This window comes from Pan troglodytes, chromosome 19 (assembly GCF_028858775.2).
Source record: "Pan troglodytes isolate AG18354 chromosome 19, NHGRI_mPanTro3-v2.0_pri, whole genome shotgun sequence".
Lineage (NCBI taxonomy): Eukaryota > Metazoa > Chordata > Mammalia > Primates > Hominidae > Pan > Pan troglodytes.
The window spans coordinates 57,377,738-57,399,838 of NC_072417.2; the positions used below are offsets into that span (position 1 = coordinate 57,377,738).

The 22,101-nt window shown below is 40.1% G+C and overlaps 1 long non-coding RNA gene across 1 annotated transcript; it reads right to left on the reverse strand.

The window, feature by feature from the left end:
- Nucleotides 1-4,615: 4,615 nt before the first annotated feature.
- Nucleotides 4,616-15,359, reverse strand: LOC107969076 (uncharacterized). The gene is made up of 2 exons (XR_001710645.3): nt 14,373-15,359; nt 4,616-4,983 (listed from the first exon to the last, which is right to left on the reverse strand). It is a non-coding gene; the product is annotated as an uncharacterized LOC107969076 (long non-coding RNA).
- Nucleotides 15,360-22,101: the final 6,742 nt, after the last annotated feature.

Sequence of the window (22,101 nt, forward strand, 5' to 3'; positions counted from 1 at the left end):
CTGACCCTAAGCCCAACTGCAAACATTTCTGTGTGTATGAAGAGGCCGCATAATGTGTACTTGCCATTATTCCACTCACCATCTCTGTGAGGAATCCCTACACAAGGCTGCTGTCTCTCATTGTAGAGATAAGAGGGAAGTATATATATGCCTTCTAGAATGAAGGCCATTCTCAAGGCCCACCACAGGAGACCCCCTAAAGGAGACGGAAAAGACTCTGGGCTCCATAGTGTTAAGCAGGGGCCTTGACCACCTGCCTAGATATAAGAGGCTTTAAATTGACCTCAGAGATGCAGAAACACTGTTGTCCTTAAGAGTGCAAGGAAAATTGTATGCTCCACCCTTACAGCCTTTATACACATGAACATCATAGGCATTGCATGGGGTGAGGGAGGATAATAAGAGGGAAACTCTGAATCACTCTGGCTTAGCAGTGGTGAAGCTGACTGAGTGTTTACTATGAGATTATCAATGCCCTACAGCCAAAGTCCTACAAGAATACATCTAGGCTTTAAAACGCTGAGTTTTTTTAAAAAGCTGAGTTCTCATTGCATGAGACAGAAAACATACGCAAGAGAAAACTGTGGGTTATCTCAGCAAGAGAATATTAGAAAGAACCTATTGTAGGATTTGAGCTTTGGTCAAGTCATTTGGAGAAGGATCTAAAGAACTGAGTATTGTTTCTAGCTTGGATGCTGTCAGAAAGGAGGGAAATCATATGATTTGTGTGTTTGCTAATGTCACAGTGACCTTGTTCATCTATGCCAAGACAAAATTATAAAGTGGACTTGTTTTGTTTTATGTTATTATGATTTCACAGTAACCTTGTCTAAAGTTGGTATTTCGTGATTATAGGAGACAGGAGAACAAAATGACCTAGCTATGAGCATCAGACTGGCTTGCAATCATATCAAGGTCTATCTGTCAACATCAGGTTAGTCCCAGACATCAGGGGATGCTTTCCCACCTCATCCCTCAGTTTCAAGAATCCAAAAGATTCCTCAGCCCTAGCTGAAGGGTCACTTTCTGGCTCACGCCTGTAATTCCAGCACTTTGGGAGGCCAAGGCAGGCGGATTACCTGAGGTCAGGAGTTCGAGACCAGCCTGGCTAACATGGTGAAACCCCATCTCTACTAAAAATACAAAAATTAGCTGGGCGTGGTAAGCAGGTGCCTGTAATTCCAGCTAATCCAGAGGCTGAGGAAGGAGAATTGCTTGAACCTGGGAGGGGGAGCTTCCAGTGAGCCGAGATCATGCATTGCACTCCAGCCTGGGGAACAAGAGCGAGACTTCATCTAAAAAAAAAAAAAAGTCACTTCTGTGATCATCACTCTTCAGAGCAGGGGCTGATACATAGGCAATTAGCTTGGTTTGTTAAAATTCTAATGTTAGCTTTGTCAATACTTTACCCAACTAGAATAAGAAAGGAAGGATTTCAATTTAGGATGGACAGATGATTGAACACAATCATGGGTTCAGGTACTTTGAAAGAAAAAATATTTTACCTCACTGTTGAGCAGTGCCTTACAGAGTCCAAAATGCTGTCATAGATGAGATATTAATTGGCTTTATGGTAAAACAAACACAAATATTTCACATATGTTTGTTTCAGTAAGTCTTTGGATGTGTCTTGTATAGGACTTAGCAACATGCTAGAGGAACAAAGGCTGACCTCCCTACCTATATATTTAGCTCCAGCAGAGGAAGGAAGCTGGCAAGACAAGGGTTTCTCCTAAGAAAATTGGGCTTTTTTGTAGGGTTACATCTTCAAGAAGCTTATTCATTTCCTTACAGTTCCTACCCCTGTCACATCAAGTGACCAGCAATCCACTCTAGATTCACTGCTATTGCTAAGAGCAGACATTATTTTCCAAAGAACAAGGGTCCTTCTCGGGGGAGCTTCCATTACACAGACAAGTGCCAATGCCGAGAACAGTTGCAGAGTCTGGCTTCCCAGAACAGTTTACACTGACTGCTCCAGCTCTGCATGCCTCTGCCAAAGTTTGGCCATTGATTTGGGAAGTGTTGGGTGGGGACAGGAAGCAGGGTGGAGAGGATATGTAGAATGAGGCCGTGCAAAATAGCCAATATTTGGATAATGCAAAATTTCCTGCCTGCAAAATATCAACTCTTGTCAGCAGGAAAACCCACTTGTCTTTAATATTTTTAGAAATAAATGTAATTAATAAAAATCATCAGTAATTGTTGGATTCGGTTGACATGTAAGGCTTCAGAATATCGAGGAATCCCTCAGCCTCCCAGGGATCACCCCAGGCAATCCTTTGATACTGGGGAATGGTGCTTGTCACAGGGAGGCTGGGCTGGCCTCTGTCCATTGTTCTGACCCCAGGTTTCTTGTGGAGAAAGAAGAACATGGGCTCTGTTGACAGGTGATATTTTGTTCAAAGCAGATCTGAGCCACTTAACCTCTGGAAGACTTTGAAAATGACATTAAGGTCCCTACACCATAGATTTCCCCTCATCTATGAAATAGAGACAGCAACACACCTACCTTAGTGGGCTTTTTTTGGGAAGGGTTAAATGAAATGATGCATAGTTCAGGATTGGTCATCAAATGTTTGATGTAGGTCATTCTTGGTATCTGCCAGTGAGTCCCTCAGTATCTGATTCCTTCTTTATTCCACACTTTTGGTGAACACTCCATTCAACTTAGGCCAAAAATCCATCTTGCTATGTGAAAGCCTCCGTTTCTTTTTCTGAAGACTATTTTCTTTTGAAACTCCCTTATACTCTGGGAAATGTTCTATCAATAAGCACATGAGTTCATGCCTTGCATAAGATTCACTTTGGGAGGTGTGATAATCGCTGAGGTAGACTGAGTGCCTGGGTGGGAGGGGACACTGCCAGAAGAGAGGGAAGACACCATGTAGGGTAAGTAAAAGTGCCATTTGTGTCAACTTTTCCATTTTGACCTGGGTACACACAGACATCTAAGCCCAATAATCACTCTGGACAGGTGATTTGCTGTCCTGTCTTTATTTCTGAAGTTATTTTTGTTTTCAACAGTGAAAGTAACCATGTTTATCATACAGTCTGTTATAAAGATCAAAAATTGAGAATTATGAGCAATTGTGAACTCTCTAAAGAGCCCAGTCTTAGGCCAGGGACAGTGGCTCATGCCTGTAATCCCCACACTTTGGGAGGCCAAAGTGGGTCTCCACTTGAGTGGGTGGTTCAAGACCAGCCTGGCCAACATGGTGAAACCCCGTCTCTACTAAAAATACAAAAATTAGCCCGGCATGGTGGCGCTTGCCTGTAGTCCCAACTACTAGGGAGGCTGAGGCAGGAGAATCACTTAAATCTGGAAGGCAGAGGTTGCAGTGAGCTGAGATCATGCCATTGCACTCCAGCCTGGGTGACAAGAGCAAAACTCCATCTCAAAAAAAAAAAAAAAAAAAAAAAGACCCCAGGCTTTAGCTCCTAGAAAAATGTGGGATTTCTTTTTCATACCATGATGTTTTAACTTCTGATCAAAATTAAGCTTCTGTGACTGAGGAGACCATCTATCTAGTTCATCCAGTTGCTATTTTCTTCTCTCAGTCTGGGCTACACTTGAAGATCCATTTTCTAAGGCTCCGAGTTCACCTTCAGATTCTGCAGAAACGATTCTTCTTTCACTCCCACAGCCATTCTCTGCCTTCCCAGGGAAAGGATCTCCTTGGATCTTTAGCTCTAGCTGATCCAGAAGCACTTCGGTATACATTATGCCAAACTTTCTCTAGCTGACCTGCCTTTAATCAATTGATAATTAGCTCCCAATAGTGGCCATAATCATCCACTTAATATAGTGCTTTCTATTCTGAAACTCACACTTTCTCCTGTTATAACATTTCTGAACTTATTTCTAATCTTATTATCTAAGATTATATTTAATGGTGTGTGTTTCCCCACTTCATGGTGCCTTTTATAATTAATCAGGGATTAGAATCAGGTCAAAGCTGGAGATTTGGAGATTCCCAGGGGACACTAAGGAGCAAGTGGGAACAGGGAAATCTGCTTGACAGCGTAGAAATACTTCAATTCTCCATTATTTTCCTTTCCAGAATTTCAGAATTTCAGAATTATTCTGAATTCAAGTATTTCAGAATTTCAGAATTATTCTGAATTCAAGTATTTTAAGACTTTATCTTTCAACTCTATACATTTAAAAGTTTGATTATCACTTTCATCCAAAGGATGTGATTTGGCTCTGTGTCTCCACCCAAATCTCATCTCAAATTGCAATCCCCATGTGTCAAGGGAGGGACCTGCAATTCCCACATGTCGAGGGAGGGAGGTGATTGGATCATGGGGGTGGGCGGTTCCCTCCATGCTGTTCTCATGATAGTGAGTTCTCATGAGATCTGATGATTTTATAAGTGTTTGACCGTTCCTCCTTCATACTCATTCACTCTCCCTCTCACCTGCTGCCACGTAAAATGTGCTTGTTTTTCCTTCTACCATGATTATAAGTTTCCTGAGGCCTCCCCAGCCATGCAGAACTGTAAGTCAATTAAACCTCTTTTCTTTATAAATTACCCAGTCTCAGGTATTCTTTATAGCAGTGTGAAAATAGACTAATCCACTAAGGTAATAAGTGTTGAAAGAAAATAGATTGGAAACACAAAAGAAAAGTGTTTATTATATATCATTTGAAGTCATGGGACATTCATTTCATGGTTAAACAACTTCTGCTTGCAAAAATGGACCCACTGTCCACATTTTTTGAAAGCAGCACAGGTAAAGAACAAAGCCTTAAGCTTTCACTCCATCGAGTCAAAGTTCCTAGCAGTCTAAGTGCAGATGCATTATAACTTGTGGGTTTTGTTGTTTGTTTCTAGAGGATCCCTCCAGAAAATCTTCTTTATCTTCTTCATGACTAAACTTCCACAGGGCCTGTCTTGTGTCTCATAAGCAGCTTCCATCTTTCTCCATAAACACCTCTTGTATTTTCAAACATAATGGCGCATCTCCCACGAAAACCTGAAAGACAAATAGGGATACGTAAGAAGAAATGCTTGGCACTTAGTGTTAGGATTTTCAACACTAAGTTGTTCATGTAAAGATTCTGTCTTTACCCTTTCATTATGCGTGTGTCCTAGGCTTTTCAAGTGAACATTAGCATACAAGTTATTTGCTTAGAACAGAGCTGTAGAGTAAAATGCATGAACACAGTCGAAGCATCTGGTTGGGACCATGGCCACCTGTCAGCATTGGATGCTCCCTTTGGTGTGTTTCAGTGAAAATGAATAAACCGCATTTCCTTTTAAGCCACTGCATTGAGTTGGGTCTACTTTTTATAGCAGTCTAGTCTTACCCTAGCAAATACATTCTCTCAGCTCAATGTATAGTCATGTGTTGCTTAACAACAAGGATATGTTCTGAGAAATGTATCCTGAGGCAATTTCTTCATTGTGCATAGCCTACTGGTACTAGGCTGTGCACAATGGTCTAACCTATTGTCATAAGCTAGAAACCTGGACAGTGTGTTACTGTACTGAATAGTAGAGGCACTTGTAGCACAATGGTAAGTATTTGTGTGTCTAAACATAGAAAAGGTACAGTGAAAATACAATATTGTAATCTTATGGGACCGCCATCATACATTTGGTCTGTTGTTAACTAAAAAGTCATTATGAGGTACATGGCTGTGTATCTGAAAGTGACAGGCTGGAGACTTCTAGTGCCCACTTAACATATCTTTCTTTCAAACACCAGTGGGGATTATACTTTCCTGTTTCCTTCAGTAAATCAGGCCCATGAAACATTCTGGCCAATGAAATGTGAGCATATCACTTTCAGGCTAAAATATTTATTGGCTAATGTAAGACCCTCAAGCTCTCTGTCCTTACTATGTGAACCAAGAAGGTTATACACTTCAGATTGTACAACTGCAAAATAATTGAGTCTTTGTCCACCTGTATCAATCTCCAGGCATAGTGAAACAGAGCCACCCTCTACCCATAATGAACATCTAGCAATAGTGAGAATTAAACTATTGTCGTGTTAAACTCTGAAGTTCGAGGGTTGCTCTTGCTGTAGCACTCTTATTAGCCCACATCAATTAATACAGATGTTTAAAACTTTATTTAGAAGGTCAGATATTATCAAGTGTAACATTGCATAACTATTTCACTTAGCAAATATACTTGAAAATCAATTTCCAGGTAAAGATAACAGATTAAACATATGTATGTACTTCCCATCCTTCCTAAAACTCCATTAAAAGGCAAATAAGGGAGATTTTGTAAGACATATACCCACAAGGATATAGCAGAGGGGACAACAGCAACAGAATTTTGGAATCTCAAAAACAAATAAATAAATAACAGAGGGCTTGTTATTTAAGAAGGTTGAATCTAAGCCAGAAGTAGAAGCTGAGATTATGCCACAGAACCCTCAAAAGTCTCAGCAAGTGTGCAAACCAGCTACCCCCAGAAGTGGAGAAAAAGAAAGAGTAGGAGGCTAAAATAACAAGACTTGGTTAAAAGCATTTAGAGGCCCAGTGTGACGGCTCACGCCTGCAATCCCAGCACTTTGGGAGGCTGAGGCAGGCAGATCACTAAAGCCCAGGGGTTCAGACCAGCCTGAACAACCTGGTGAAACCCCGTCTCTACATAAAAATTAGCCAGGCATGGTGGCACACACCTGTGGTCTCAACTACTTGAGAGGCTGAGGTAGGAGGACCACTTGAGCCTGGGAGGTGGAGGCTGTAGTAAGCTGTGATCGTGCCACTGCACTCCAGCCTGGGCAACAGCGTGAGACCCTGTCTTAAAAAGAAAGTGCATTTTAGAAATTACTTTCTATTAATGTCTGGGCCAATTCCCTTCCCTGACAAAAGATTGGAGCGTTATGTTCTGAAGACAGTAAACCAGAGCGTCTCTAGGGAATGGATTATGAGTAAAACTTTTGAACTTTAGAGAGATGGGTTAAATGAGCATCTCTACAAAAAATTCTGAGATGCCCCTGATATGGTTTGGCTCTGGGTCACCACCGAAATCTCATCTCAAATTGTAATCCCCATAATCCCCACATGTCGAGGGAGGGACCAGGTGGGAGGTGACTGGATCATGAAAGTGTTTTCCTCCATGCTGTTCTCGTGATAGTGAGTGAGTTCTCACAGGATCTGATAGTTTTATAAAGCAGTTTTCCCTGTTTTTGCTCGCTCTCTCTTGCCTGCCTGCCACCATATAAGATGAGCCTCTTCCACTTCTGCCATGATTGTAAGTTTCCTGAGGCCTCCCCAGCCATGTGGAACTGTGAGTCAATTAAACCTCTTTTCTTTATAAATATCCCAGTCTCGTGTATGTCTTCATAGCAGTGTGAAAATGGATATTTTCAGCCCCCAACCTTTTTCCTCACTCATCTTCCTTGGAAGAGTTCAAGCTAAAGGGCCTGCCCAGTACAAGAGGAAAGACATTGGAGTTTTTTGGTATTTTTTGAGATGGAGTCTCACTCTGTCATCAGGCTGGAGTACAGTGGTGCAATCTCGGCTCACTGCAATTCGCCTCCCAGGTTCAAGCGATTTTCCTGCCTCAGTTTCCCGAGTAGCTGGGACTACAGGTGCGCACCACCACACCCAGCTAATTTTTGTATTTTTAGTAGAGACAGGGTTTCACCACATTGGCCAGGCTGGTCTCAATCTCCTGACCTTGTAATCCACCCACCTCTGCCTCCCAAAGTGCTGGATTACAGGGTGAGCCACCGTGCCTGGCCGACAGATATTGGAATTTTTTAATAAGACACGCTGGCCACGTCAGTGCTTCCAATCAGCTTCTAGTTTGCCCACTAAATCTGAGCAGACAAAAAAAGAATATCAAACATGTAAAGAAATCCTGGGATGAAATATAGAGACCAAACCAAAAAGCAACTTGGACAAAAGCAACTTGGAGAAAACAGAGACTATGTGGGAAAAAATAAATAAAAAACTATCATTACGTTCTCAGATAGGTAAGATAGTAAGTTACAATCATTAAAAATGCCATGCAAATAAATATTCAGAAGTACGAGTTCTGGGAAATTGAAAGTAAAATTGAAAAGTAAACAGAAGAATAGGAAGAAAAAGTTGAGATAATCTTCCAGAAAACAGTCTAAAGGGACAAAGTGATTGGAAATTGAAAAATAGTAAGGAATTGGGGAAATCAGTTTAAGAGCTCCAATAATTATCTAATGGCAATTCAAGAAAGAACAAACAGATGAAATAAAGGGGAAGTAATTATCAACAAAATAATTCAAGAATATTTGACAGAACTGAGGACATGAGTTTCCAGATCCAAAGGACCCATCATCTGGGTGTCCAAGAGAGTGAATGAAAAGAGGCATATGTTAAGCCTCTTTACTTGAAGAGCTCTTGCTTTTGCAGTTTCAGAAGACTGAAGATAAAAAGGAAATTCTACAGGTTCTCAGAGAAGAAAAAAAATGAAAACAAGTTTTATACAACAGATTACGAATCTCAGTGACTTCAGATTGCTCAATAGCAAATATTGAAAACTAGAAGAGAAATAAGCAATATTTTCCTATTCCTATTCTTAAAACTATGTGCCCAGCTAAACTATCTGGTGTCAGGTAAAAAGAAGTTTCAGAAACTCAAGGTTTTTAAAATGTTACTTCTTTTGTATTCCTCCGAAGGAACCCTAAAAGAAGAAGACATGAGATCCAAGAAAAAAGGCACCCAATACGAGAGAGAAATAAAGAAAAATCCCAGATTGGTGATGAAAGTCAGAGAAGCTAGCATAACCCTTGCAGAGGACAACCATTCTCAATATTGACAGGTCAGAAGGGTCACAGAGAAATTTTTTCAAGAAGATGAAAGCATTAAAATACCTAATGTGAATGAACTTATTGAAAAGAGATTCAGATAATTGCTGGAGAGTGTAGGTTGAATTTCTGATAAGTATACAGAAAACCACATACACAAATGAACAAAAAGATAAGGATTGATTCCAGGAGATGTAAAAAGTTGTGCAGGAAAGGAAAAGTTATCAGAGTTTACTAGGCTCAGCACTCAATAGCGTTTACATGATTATAATAGTTTAAGCAATGAATATTTGGGGAAACTAAAATTACAGTATAATTACATTGAAAGACTGAAGGGGAGATAATGGAGAGTTTCTTTGGAGGTGCAAAGGGATGCAAAAAACAAAATTAAATCCTCATCTGACATAGTGGGAAGTCAATAAATAACATGTAAAGCTGAAAAATCAGGAAGCAGCAAGACTAATGCATTATTTAGCCACAAGCAGGGAAATCCCACAGGGATCAACTAAAAGAGTTGACAGTGGTTTTGGGGAAAAGGGATAAATGGACTTGAAGGGGACAGATAATTTACATAACAAATCTTGTAGCTACATCTGGCTCTCTGGAGTGTGTGCCTATGTATCTACAATAAAATAGCCAACACTCTCCCTGCAAAAGGAAAAGAGTAAAGAACAGTAAAAACGGTAGAGAATTAAACTCAAACATGTACTTTTATAAATAATATATTCATTTTTACTTAAAATGTTGTAATATTGATGTTTTCAAAAATTCAGATAAACCAACAGAAATTACAATTAAAATCTTTAATTTTGTCTTCGAAACACAGGAACATCCTTAAATATTTTAAAATAAAACTGGGACAGTGCTATTTTCATAGAAAATTTAAGACACATGACAAATGTATTCAGTAGTTCAAGAAACATGAATTAGAAGTTTCACAAGGAGAAAAGGGAGTTGTTAGAAGAGGAAAAGAAGATCACAGTATCCTAAAAGAAATTGCATATGTTCAACAAATGATGAACTATGGTTATATAACATGATACAATTTATACTCATAGATAAACTGCTGAATCCCCAAAATAGAAAATCTAATATGTTTTGAGAGGAAGATGTTAATAACAAACAACAGTAATATTCTTAATCTTTGTTACTATTACATATTCTAGGAGATTTAGTCACTAATTTTAGCTTTGTCTATTGCAGTAATCAGCCCTTCTTAGTTTTTTTCTCCCCAATTATGCACGATTTTAATTTCTCAAACTTTCTTATTCATTTGATTCATTTTCAAAGAAGTATGTCCTTTTTCACATATTCAATATTCTGTCAAATATTTTTAATAATTTTAATGGAAATTTACTTCTATTGCCATTATTAATCTCTCAAGGACCATCTGTTCCACCTGTTCCTATAGATGTTTCTAATTAATGGTTTACTTTTCCTCAAAGTCTGTGCATTTGTAATTATGATTGAAGGATTACAGTGGTCCCTGTTGATCATTCAACTGGCTTTCTTCAGCAATTGTAGAGTGTACCATCCCTACAGCAGAGCTCTCTCCTGAATGGGAGCATACTCCAGTCCTCTTTGCGTGGGTGGGTGCGATGCAAATGGATTTCTTTCCAGGTTGAACAAACAAACAGCATGTAAGTAGGTTAAGGATTTGCCTCAATAAATCCAAGTAAGCCAGGGAAGACATTTCTCTGGGAGTAGGGAGTTTCAGGACATTTCATTCCTCTACAAAGCTGCTTTTCTATTATTTTTCTTTTTTCTAAAGGAAGAGCCACCACTTTAAATAGAGTTCATCTTATCTATTATATCTTAAGAGAAAATACCATAGCCAGCTCTCTGTGTACCAGAGCTGAGGACCAGCCCAGCTGGGCTGGCATTCCTTCAATTAATTATGTTGCTAATTGCCACACAGGCTGCTCATTCATTCAACATCATTCAACAAATATTTCCAGCCCTTGCTGATGATGATCTTGGAGTTTTTCCAGGGCTCTGTGGGGAAGGCTGGTACTTGCTTCTTCAGTGACCCATTCCAGATGTCCTTATTTGTTTGTGATTTTCTTGGCGCTATTTTCCCTGTCAAACCAATGTACTTTATAGTTTTCCAAAATTCCTTAAAATGTTTGATCTGCTGATAAAACCTCCTGTTTTTGTTTTTCAGGACTGCTAAGGATTTAATCTCATTCTTATACTTGATTAGTCATTTTCCTGGGATCTGGAGAGAAAATGGAGAGGTATATGTGTGCTTTGTCCACCCTCATGATATGGAGATTAGGTTCCTAACTGATTAATTTCTTAATTTACTAGAGTTTCTTGAGTAAATTTCCATGATGTATATGTTGGTTACTGTATTGTATCCATACACATGCTAGCTGCGTATGCATCCTTGCATATCCAAGAATTTTAGCACCCTCTCACATAAACAACAGCTGGGTATAAAATTATGTCTCACAATCCTTTCTTCTCAAAATTCCTTGGGTGTTGCTCCATGGTTATCTGATATTAGGAGACACATTCTGGTGACAATCTGCTTTCAGTTCTCATTTAGGTAGTTGTTTTCCTTCCACTCAGATGCTTAATGTATTTTTTCCACTAAACATGAAATTTTAAAACCATATTTAGAATATAACTCAGTGTGGTTCTTGTCATACTTCATCATGCCTCATACCTCTGTTGTCCTTTTTCAGTGCACAGGACACAACCCTCTGCCATTCATTTATCTTCTCTCCTCCATATAGTTCTTGTACATTTTCTCAAATCTCTTCCCTTCTTCCAAGGCATATCTACTGTAACCATTGAACTCCCCTTCAATGAAAAACTCTTCTACTTCCTCTAATCACTTCATATTCATGCCATGTTTGAAACCTCATTCCTCCATTAGAAAACCCTTCCCTGCAGCTTTTCCAGATACTCAAAGGGCCAAGATTTTCCACATGCTATTCATAGGCTCAGCCTTTCAATTACATCCTGGTAGCCTCCGAATGCCTCATCTCCAGGTTATGACCCCCTTACTGTTGAAGAAGAACTGCAAAGCCTTCCCCATGCCTCTAGTTGTAGGTATCATCGGCATCCTCTTAGTGGATTTCTCTTCTGTTGCTAGTATTATTCTCTTCCCACTCTCCATACTTTCTTAGGCAAAGATCTCCTCTCCCATGGAAACATTTGCCGTGTATACACTAAGCTGTCACAAGGCCTTGTCTTCGCCCTAGTTTCTGCTTCCCCAGTTCCAACTGCCTATTCATCACATTAAATTCAACATGTTCAAAGCAGAAGTCATCATCCAATCTTTCTCCCGAGATTCCCATCTCAGAGAATGGCATTTAATTGCTCCAAACCAGATATCTGACTGTCATACTTCTCCCTAATGCCCACATCTAATTAAGGTTGATTCTACATTTTGAAAACTTTCTCATATCTACCTATTTTTATCCATTCCCATGGCTAATCTCCTAGTTTACATTGCCTTTTCCTCCCCAAATTCCTGTGATGACCTCTAATCAGTCTCTCACCATTTGTCTGGCTCTTCTACTATTCATTGTCCACACTCACTAGAGAGCCTTTTTGAAAATATACATATGATCATTATAAAAACTCCTTGTCCTTGTGTTGCATTGTCCATATCTTCATCTCAGGATTATGATTAAAGTGACTCATATAGTGGATGAAATTTTTTATACGTTAGCCTCTGCTTTTCCTTCAACCTCATTAACTCAGCTTTTCTTTGGTTTTTCAACCTTACAGAAATGTTCTTAGTTGTTTAAATGTGACATGTTCTTTTTCAGGTTTGAGACTTTACCCAGGCTTTTACTTCTGTCTGGATTACTTCCCATCTCACCGAAGACATTTTTCTTCATCTAGATAATGCTGACATATTCCTCAAGTCTGCTCAAATATCACTTCTTCTGGAAAGTGATATTTTCCTGATCCCCCAAGCCAATTAAAGTGCACCTCTGCTAAGCTTTTCACTTCTGTGATAGCACTTCCCATACTCTATGCTACCGATTGTGATTTGCTTGTCTTCTAAGGTATATTCAACTCAGTTGGAATAGGTACCATGTTCATTTCACCTAATACATTTTTTTGGCTTTTCTCAGTGCCTGTAATATAAATGTACTTGATAATTTTCATTCAAGTGACTCTTTAAAATAATTTGTTCCTGGTACTTGCTAAGCCTTTTAAAACAAGATCATAATCCTTAGTAATTTTAGCAACATTATCTTCCATTATTATTTTGATTATTTCTTCTTCCTAATTGGCTTTCTTTTTTACTTTTGGAATTCCTAATATTCATTAAATATCAGCTTGCTTTCTCTCTGAGCTCTAGAAGAATTTCTTAAACTTCCTTCTACTTGACTGATTCAATGTTCTGCACAGCCTATGTCCAGTTCACTTCTTTCATGACATTTTAAAATACAACCAGCTTGGCAAGGCTGTGGAGAAAAGGGAATGCTTATGCACTGTTGGTGAGAATGTAAATTAGTCCAGCCACTGTGGAAAGCAGTTTGGCAATTTCTCAAAGAACTTAAAACCGAACTACCATTTGACCCAGAATTACTGGGTATATACCCGAAAGAAAGCAAATCATTCTAACCAGAGAGACACATGCACTCACATGTTTATCACAGCACTATTCAAAATAGCAAAGACATGGAATCAACCTAGGTGCTCATTAACAGTGAATTGGATAAAGAAAATATGCTATATACGTCATGGAATACTATGCATCTGCAAAAATAATGAAATCATGTCCTCTGCAGCAACATGGATGTGGCTGGAGGCTATCCATGGAGGCTTAGGCTTATCATAAGCAAATTAACCCAAGAAGAGAAAACCAAATACTGCATGTTCTTACTTATAAGTGAGAACTAAACATTGGACATAAAGACGGCAACATGGCCAGGTGCAGTGGCTCACGCCTGTAATCCCAGCACTTTGGGAGGCCAAGGTGGGTGGATCACGAGGTCAAGAGATCGAGACCATCCTGGCCAACATGGTGAAACCCTGTTTCTACTAAAAATACAAAAATTGTCTGAGCGTGGTGGCGTGCACCTGTAGTCTCAGCTACTCGGGAGGCTGAGGCAGAAGAATCACTTGAATCTGGGAGGCTGAGGTTGCAGTGAGCCAAGATCGCATCACTGCACTCCAGCCTGGCGACAGAGTGAGACACTGTCTCAAAAAAAAAAAAAGATGGCAACCCTACACACTGGGGAATACTGGGTATTGGGGCAAGGGTTGAAAACTACTGGGTACTATCCTCAGTACCTAGGTGGCAGTATCATTGGTACCCCAAACCTCAGCATCATGCAATATCCTTAGGTAAAAAGCCTGCACATCTACCCCCTGAGTTTAAAATAAAAGTTGATTAAAATAAAATAAAACAAAATTCTGACTTCAGATCTGTATCTTTTCATAACTGTCGACTCTAGCTCCACAGATGCCACATCCTCTCAGACTTGGTCAAAAATATCAATTACAGATTTTCTGATACTTTATTCTATCTCATGTTAGGAATTTCACTTCACAGTCTTTATTTGCTGGGTTTCTCAGGTCGTTTCCCTTCTTTGGCAGAATCTTTTCTTTGTCTGTGTTTATCTTTTTCTCTGTTTACTTACCCTTACAGAGTGTGTTTAAAATGGGTTCCGTCTGAATCACTCTAACTATAATACTTTTACATCTCTCAGATCCAGGAAAAAGAAGGAAGAAAAATCTGGTAGTGCTTTGCTGAAATTGAGATCTGCTTTTCAGTAAGCAGTAGAAAACAGCAAGTGCGGGCGCTGCCTTCCGCTGCAGGTTACACTCCTGGGTTTGCTGTAGAGCGAGAAGTCAGCTGGACCAGCACCTCCTGCAATACTGGTTCCATCCCTGCCAGGTGTAGGTCAAGAACGAGTGCCACACCTGGCTTCTCTACCCGGGATGATCTCTTGCACTTTGAGCTTTTGCCAAAGGTACAATCAAGGCTGTTCTTTCCCTGGGGCAAATCTGTAAAAGCTCAGGAGCCGTTTCCAGATAACATGGAGTTCTTCCCGAGGACCTTCAACTTATGCCTCAGCCAGGCATTTCCTTCAAGCAGTGAAGCCCATTAGCGAATCCCTTCTCTTCGCTTCGTGTTGTAAACGTGCCTTACGATTTCCGCCATATTGATGGCAACCCTCAATAACTTCTAAGTTTGGGCCAGGCGCGGTGGCTCATGCCTGTAATCCCAGCACTTTGGGAGGCCGAGGCGGGTGGATCATGAGGTCAGGAGTTCGAGACCATCCTGGCTAACACGGTGAAACCCAGTCTCCACTAAAAATACAAAAAAAATTAGCCGGGCGTGGTGGCAGGCGCCCGTAGTCCCAGCTACTCGGGAGGCTGAGGCAGGAGAATGGCGTGAATCCGGGAGGCGGAGCTTGCAGTGAGCCGAGATCACGCCACAGCACTCCAGCTTGGACGACAGAGTGAGACTGTCTCAAAATAATAATAATAATAATTGCTAAGTTTGGTAAAGATTTTTCTCTGTTCATTCTTGGCTACATAAACGGGAAAGTAAAGACAGCCATCTTAACCCAAATGTTCTTTAGAGAATATCGCGTTCATTGCCCTTACTTCATCCGTCGGCCGGAAGTTATGTAATCCATGTGGTGATTATTACTCATCCCTGTAGAAACAGTCTGAATGGTCTAAGATTCCTTTGCACTATGGCTCCCCCTTCTGGTTCTGCAGTGAGTAATAAGTCTGTCCTGTACTTAAAATCTCTCCTCTAGAATACTGATGAGGCTTGAGGAAAGTGGAGAAATTCCCAGTTTGAGAAAGACACTGTCTATTAACTGGTTAATTCAGATTCCTAAGGATCTTTTAGCATTTCTTAGGAAACTGCCAGCAGGAATTTGAGTAGGACAGCTCCACTTCAGGGGAACTCTTCAAGTCAGCCTAAGGATTGTCCTGCCTTGGTATGGACTCTTTAAAAGGTCAACAGGGAAACACAAAACCTGCGAAGCCATGCCTAGATAGCACACCGAAAAGAAGAATATTTGCTGCCCACCTATAGCTATGCTGCCCTTGGAGGGCTGGAAAATGGCTTCCGTGAGTTTATGAGAAGAGGGAAACACTCTTTGTGATTGAAAACACACCCGCACCCACACACAATTTCTAAGTTTTCTTAACAAGATAAAGATGGGATAATTTAATACTCAGGGAATTCTTTGTTAATGATTCCATTTGTCCTTTATTATCATCCATAATGGTTTAAAAATTATAGTCTAATTGGTGTCTTATGATTTGATCAAATTCAACATTACGAAATTTAATCAATAAGAAAGGTCTCTGTTGTTCATGACTCTAAAAATAAACTTGATGAAAAATATGAGAATAAATTTGTTTCTTCCCTGCAGTTTATGGTGCTCTCACCATACATGTGTTTTCTGTTTGGAAGGCTGACCTTTACTTTCCTTGTTACCTCAGGCTATAGTTTCAACCAATAATAATAATAAGCATGTGGGTGTATGTGTGTGCCTGTGTATATGCCTTAGTTTAATAATCATTTCTATGCATGCACATCCATTTGAAATTACTGTCAAAATATTAAGGAAACACTTTGGGAATTATTAATTGACTAAAACAATGTTTTCCTTGTGCTAAATAGAGAAAGACTTTGCTTAATAAAATTATTTTGTTAAGGATAACATGCTCAGCGGTTTTCATTATGTGAATTGGGCATAGTTACTACTTTTCATGAAATAAGACACTCATTTTCTTTTTGGTTCTCGTTTTATTCTACTTTAGACTTATTTTGCAGCTTCACCCCTCTGTACAGCCTGTCTATGGCAGTCTGTTTAAGAGAGTTCTGATACATGTCTACATGATTTGAAAATAATGATGTTTTGAAAAAGGAGTGTATTGTTTTAAAATATCTTTTTAAAAAGTAAACTCTATTAAGAAATTTAAGCTAATGCGAGATGACATTTGCTCCTGTTCTTAAGACTCACAGAGGACAAGGGAAGCTCAGAAGTGGTCACTCATATTTCCTTCTGTCTTCAAAATGCTTTGTAATAACAATCATAGGGCCAGCTGGGATGTTATTATAATGTGTTCACTATTTACTCTACATTTTTCAAGAAATGGTGCCCTAAATTTTCCTTGAGTATCCCCCATCCCCCCATTTGGTCCACATTGGCTAATCAGAGCACAAACTTCCTCTCCTGGTGACTGGGGTCTCCATGGCCGATGACTCAAGTTGGGCAATCAATAAATCCCTTGATTTTCATGGGAGTGGGCAGAGATGTCTAGAAGGCAATGTTACCTCTTAGGTTGAACTGAACCTGTGAGGCAGCCACTTTGTCACTGCATGGAACATAGAACACAGAGCTGAGAAATGAAGTGACAACTATGTCACTTGAGGCACTGGAAGGATCAATGCTTAAAGCCTCAAGTTTCTCCATTATGTGAAACAATGCCATCCTTTTTTTCTCTTTTGTAAATTTTATTGAGCTTTCTACCATTTGCCATGAAAAGGGTTTCAACTGATTAAAAAATAAATTGCTAAGCTTGAGTTTTAAAACAAAGAATCACAATACATCAGAATGAGACTTCCACATACAAGCCCAGTGCTGTGGCCAGAAGAACCAGCGTGAATGAGGGCTGGACACTCAGGTGTGCCTTCACTTTCTTTGCTGCCTCCCTCCAGGGGCAGAAAACAGAGGCTGAGATGGAAGCTAGAACTTCCTTGTGACTTCTATGTAAATTGTACATTGAAGCTCAGGGCACACTACTTGCCGATTTAGATGACTCTCTTAAAGGTTGTTTTTGTTTGGTTTTGCAGTTTGTAGAGTTGGAGTTATCCATAGATAATTTTCTTACTCCACTATTATTCAAACATGGTCAAATGTAGAAGAATGCTCTAAAAAACTAAAAGGAGAGCAGAGCTGCTTGGATTCGAATTACGGCGCCCCCTCCCACACACATACTTAGTTTTCTCATCAACCTTCCCATACTTCTCTGTTCCCCCCTTCCCGGTTGCTGAGGTTGTTTTGAGGAGCGATGGGAGACCCACAGCACCCCATGAGGAATTCTCTAATCTCCTGCAGATGGGGAAACTGAAGTCCAAAAACCTTGAGGAAATTCCTCAAATTGCCCAACCAGGCAAGCTTAACAATGTTATGAGGTCATTTGATTATTATTATCGTATTTTTAAAATATTTTATCAATATTTACTGTCTACAAGTAATATATAAATACATGTTAACAGTATCATATTAAACAAATAGTCCAATAGTCTAAAAATAAAGTTCCTCTGGACTGTCCTGCCCCTGCAGGAGGAACTACATTGTTATTAGCATGGAAGATTCACTTCCTGGCCTCTTTCATGTGTGTATCTGCAGAGATACAGAGTCTTCCTTCATGGGATATTAATTTTAAAAAATAGCATTATTCTGTTCATATTATTTGCATAGCGAGTTGCAGATCACTTCTTGCAGAATGAGTCCCATGTCTTTTTTTTTTTTTTTTTTTTTTAACCAGGGTACATTGTTCCTCAGAGTGCTGAACTTTGAGAGCAAAGCATTACAGAAATGTAAAAAAATCTTGAAGGCCAGGTGCGGTGTCTCATGCCTGTAATCCCAGCACTTTGGGAGGCTGAGGTGGGTGGATCACTTGAGGTCAGGAGTTTGTGACCAGCTGGGCCAACGTGGTGAAACCCTGTCTCTACTAAAAATACAAAAATAGCTGGGTGTGGTGGTGCACACTTGTAATCCCAGCTATTCGGGAGGCTGAGGCACGAGAATCACTTGAACCTGGGAGGCAGAGGTTGCAGTGAGCGGAGATCATGCCACTGCACTCCAGCCTGAGTGACAAAGTGACTCTGTCTCAAAAAAAATCTTGAAAAAACCTTGAACATACCCATGAGCTTTTCCTGTTTAAAACTTAATGTTCTGTATTTTATTATCTTCATACACTCTCAGTGATAAAGCTATTCACAGGTAAAGCATTTATTATAGTTAAGAATTGTCTCTGTATTTGCTCTGGGATTAGCTTGTTAAGTGGTATCTTCCAGCCTTTTAAATCTGTGCCTTCTATTGGAAATCTCAAACATTGAGTTCTTCTTTAGTGTTATTTGAAATTTCAAAACAAATATTACAAATGAAAACAAATAAACAATCATAGCATTAAATGCACCTTTTTAAGCTACACTCTCTCATGTAGTGCTTCCTGCCAATCCTGGCATGTTCAACATAACCAGATGGTTGCCACTCCACTCAGCCACCCCCATCTCACCTAGCAGTGACATGTCCCTGAGGAGCATTCCAGTCAATAACTCGGAGGTGACTAAACATTTATACTGCATATACAGTGATAACGCAGCTGCATTTTAGAATAGTGGAGAAAACACAATAGACCTTACGACAAAATAGGGACTGATAAACTCATTCAGAAAAGCTAGAGCGGGCTTCCTGAATTAATGGAAAACTCCTACAAGAGTCTTCGTGATTATTCAAACATGGCAAAGGAGTCAGGATGGTTTGATTTTCTTTGCATTCATACTATTATTTTGAGTTTAGTTTTCTGGTCTGTAGTGTGGGAAAGAGGAGAAAAACCAAGTCACCTCTCAACTTTGACTTTTCCTTGAACTATCTGCCCCAAAATGTTTTTTCCCCCAACTCCTTAGAGTTTGACAAAAACTAAGAGTGGCAAACACTATAGATGAGGTGATGGGCAAGCCGTAAGGAGCTGAGATTATTATCTGCAGATTAAGCACAGAGGCCCTGAAATGGGGCTGGGATGTTTCAAGAAGAATTTCCCATGAGGCTTCCAGGTCGGCTTACGGGATCAGGTTGGCTCCACTCTGCTCTCAGCTCCAAGAGTTCTGCAAGATCATTCCTCATCTTTGACAGAACATGGACAAGTGGGGAAGAAAATATATGACATGCTACTAAGAAAAGCAATGTGATCTAATTTGTTTTAGGTGGTGTTTCTGTTTATTGGGGGGAAAATGACTCATGAGCTGACCAAAGAAAGGTGTGCAGGGATTTCTCCCAGCCTCCATTTCTACACTTGCCCATGGCTAAATACGACATTGTTTTTTCTCTCCAGTAGGAGCCACCTGGGGGATTGGTTAAGACGGGCCCCTGCAAACACACACACATTTAATTTCTCGTGTGTCTCGTGTCTACTAGACTGTCTGCCTGAGAGCAGTTCCAGGTCCCAACCACTCATGTCACCCACCCAGTGACAACTGCACCCCCTTGAGCTCTGTCAAGAGAGTCAAAGCTTCTCAGGGGCACCCACAAATCCATTTTCCACTGAGGTCTGGGCCTCCTTGATGATGACACATAATTGAAGTAGGATCACACTCAATATTATCAAATGATTTTTTTTCCTCTGATTTCTTTCTCTTTTTTTTTTTTTTTTGAGATGGAGTCTCGCTGCATTGCTCAGGCTAGAGTGCAGTGACATGATCTCAGTTCATTGCAACCTCTGCCTCCTGGGTTCAAGCAATTCTCCTGCCTCAGCCTCCCAAGTAGCTGAGATTACAGGAGCGTGTCACCACGCCCGGCTAATTTTTAGTAGAGACGGTGTTTCACCATGTTGGTCAGGCTGGTCTCGAACTCTTGACCTCGTGATCCGCCCACCTCAGCCTCCCAAAGTGCTGGGATTACAGGCATGAGCCACCGTGCCCAGCCATGAGCCACCGCGCCCAGCCACTCTGATTTCATAGTCGTCTAACAAACCTATTATAGTGTGAACTTCCATGAGGATACTGATGTAGGATAATATAAAAAATTGATAATTAAAGAACTGGCCTTCAGGCTCACATATCAAACTCTCCTGAGCTTGTTTAGCATGATCCATGGGCAGGCATCGGGCCAGGATTCTGATCACATGGAGCGCCCACATCTGAAAGCCAAGGGTCCTCTCCTTCCCAGGTGTAAAGTGAGGTGATGTCCTGCGTAATTGGGCAAGCAGATTCCCTCATGAGACCTCTCAACTACAACTGACTCACCAAGGGAAACATAGATTTGTTGTTGTCTGCTAAAAATTTGTATGGGGAAAAATAGTGGGAAATAATAGTTGGCAAGTTAAGATCCTGAATAGCAAGCTAATATCTTTGGCTTTAACTGTCTTTAGCAGAAAGTCATCAAAGGTTTTTGAATGTTTAGTGAAGGTGGTGAAGGATAGAGGAGAGAAATAGACCATCTATGTACATTGTATTTTTCTTTCTTTCTTTCTTTCTTTCTTTTTTTTTTTTTTTGAGATGGAGTCTCGCTGTGTCACCAGGCTGGAGTACAGTAGTGTGATCTCGGCCCGTTGCAACCTCCATCTCCCAGGTTCAAGCAATTCTCCTGCCTCAGCCTCCTGAGTAGCTGGGACTACAGGTGTGTGCCACCACTCCCAGCTAATTTTTGTATTTTTAGTAGAGACAGGGTTTCACCATGTTGACCAGGATGGTCTCAATTTCTTGACCTCATGATCCGCCCAACTCAGCCTCCCAAAGTGCTGGGATTACAGGTGTGAGCCACCACGCCCAGCCATATTTTTTATTTCTTTTACATAATTTTACCTAATCCTCTGAACATTATGCAGCATAAATGGCTATCCATATTTTACAGATGAGTAAACCAAAGCTTACAGAGCCTTAAGTTGGTCACCTGGTGGAACCTGAAATAAAGACAGATATTTTGATTTCAAATGCAGTGTTCATTTTCATATTATTTAAATAATCCTGTATCCTTGTAAGGCCACTTCTATCCAAATCAAGCCACCTTATGGTCATATTTGTCTGAAACCCTGAAATGATACAAACAGTACCTCCTTCTCCACTGGGGTAGAGAAAGGTCTATAAATAGCTTCCTACTCTATGAAGCTGAGCATAAGCGTAGGCCTAGAAATTCGGTGAACAGTTTGTCCACCCAGCGTGTATGATTGTCTTCACCAATTTTCCCCTGCTAGAACTAGACCCTTGCCCTGGGTTCTAACTGGTTGAGCTTAAGTAAGTTTATCATATATCTTGACCCTGTCCTTGCGCCTTCCATCTGCCCATCTTATTAAAGGATAACACATTATATTACTAATTTGGTCGAGGGCAGGACTCGGTATTGGAATAAACTGGTTACTACAACCAATTAACCTAATGATTAATGTCAACATCAGCGCATGAACTTACAAAAATAGCCTAACATTTTTGGTATGTTTGATAGTCAAAATGAATATTTAAATAAAATACACTTTTGAACACAAAAATTGTTTCATTGTTATCTAATAACAGTTATCCAAAGTAAGAGAGTTCAGATATTGGTAAAGGGAAAATGAAGAAGTTGCTATGTAATTATAGTAGTGAGAGGGGACTTAGGTGTTTTGGTTACAGTATAT